Source organism: Gekko japonicus, unplaced genomic scaffold (assembly GCF_001447785.1).
Source record: "Gekko japonicus isolate JY-2015 unplaced genomic scaffold, Gekko_japonicus_V1.1 scaffold1596, whole genome shotgun sequence".
Taxonomy (NCBI): Eukaryota; Metazoa; Chordata; class Lepidosauria; order Squamata; family Gekkonidae; genus Gekko; species Gekko japonicus.
The window spans coordinates 192,802-194,622 of NW_015160888.1; the positions used below are offsets into that span (position 1 = coordinate 192,802).

At 36.9% G+C, this 1,821-nt stretch overlaps 1 non-coding gene across 1 annotated transcript; it reads right to left on the reverse strand.

Annotated features, from left to right (window-relative positions):
* Window positions 1–256: 256 nt before the first annotated feature.
* On the reverse strand, window positions 257–328 carry TRNAS-GGA. The gene has a single exon. It is a non-coding gene; the product is annotated as a tRNA-Ser (tRNA).
* Between the last annotated feature and the right edge of the window lie 1,493 nt (window positions 329–1,821).

Consider the following 1,821-nt stretch of genomic DNA (forward strand, 5'->3'; position numbering starts at 1 on the left):
GGCAGCAGATTAGGAGAAGCACAGAATATTCATGATGCCAAAAGGTCATAGATGGATAAATCTGTGGAAGACAGAGTTGTCAGGAGATGGCACATCACATTTGCAGGTGGACATGAACATATGCAATTGCATTATAGTGAATCAGACCCTTGGTCTATCAAAGTCAGTATTGTCTACTCAGACTAGCAACAGCTCTCCAGGGTCTCAGGCAGAGTTCTTTCACATCATCTACTGCCCTACTACTAGATCTTTTAACTGGAGATACCAGGGATTGAACCTGGGACCTTCTGCATTCCATGCAGATGCTCTGCCAGTGAGCCATAGCCCCTCCCACGTGGACTGAGGGAGAGTAAATTCCTTGTTGTTATAAAAACCCTCCATCTCACCTAGACTGTTTTTGTGTCCTACTGGTGGTACACATGCCACTGGCTGAAAACCACTAAAGAACAATATATGACAAAATGACTACCATCACCTTGAAGTGCGTAGGTAAATATTATTTACTCTTATAGTTAAGCAATGCAATCCTAGGCAGGTCTAGGTAAAGGTAAAGGTTCCCTTGTTCGAAAGCCAGTTTTACTGAGTTTAATAAGTCTTATTCCCAGGTAAGTGTGCATAGGGTTGTGGCTCAAGTAATCATTAACAAGTCTGAACCAAATTCTTGTGGACAGAAATATATGTACCAAAATCAAACCTTACCTACTACTTTTATTCTTAGAGGGTTACAGTTCAGTTGGGAAGCAATATTTATGGATCCCGGATACCCATATTGTGTTCAAAACACTAGCTCCCAACTTTTACCCACAAATACTCCAACAGATAACACTTTTTAAAAATGCAACTAGATTATCACAACATTTTAACAACTGGGGAAAGAACATGAGCCACCAATTCTACTACACACACTTTTCAAAAGTTCAGTGTCTTCCAAAGCAATCTTGAATTATGATTTATTAAATTTTACACAGAGTTTAACCCCCTCCAAAGCAATGTAGAGCAATAAGCTACTTGCTACCCAACCTGTGGGTACATGTGTCATAGTAGTTCCAAGGGAGAGATGAACAAGTCAACTATAAGGAAACAGTCAGGTCAAAAGGACAATAGAACGTATGCAACAGGTGAGAAGAAATGAAAGCTACTACATCACTATTAGACTGATGATTAGCTACTTTCAAAAATTAAACTTCAAAGTCATCTTCATTTGCAGGACAATGTTCTACAAGTGTTGTTCATCCCATGAACATGAAGAGCGACACATGTGTATGAGAAATTCTGAAAAGTTCTCTTTATCAGCAGCTCTCAAATTTTAAGGATATTCTATAAATTTTTCAAGGCTATAAATTTCTCCTAAAGCAGAAATATTCTAAAAACTTGGTTTCTTATATTTCTGCTTTCAAATGCTACTTGTTTTACAAATTCAATCTTTGCCTTAGACAAGCTAATATTTCTTTGCCTTAGCTGTCCAATCTATAATTTGAGTATAACTGTACTGATCCTTCTTTACAGAGTTATTGGATGAGATAATGTGAAGCATTTGGAATGCCTTAAATGTAATCTGGGATTCAGCGAAGTCTAAAAAGTTATCCAGCACCCTGATTTAGCAGAAAATGTAACAGTGGTGGATAAGAAGCCTTCAACCCTATATAACCAACATAGGCTCATGAAGCTATGACAGTATCTAGTTACTCAAAGTTTAGAGTTCATTTAGCAAATATATTTGATGCTAAATCTGTAATTAAATCTATGAATATGGCAATACTCATTTGATTGTAATCAAATTATTTAAATCACTAGTCAAGAAAACTCAGTTTAATCACTGTT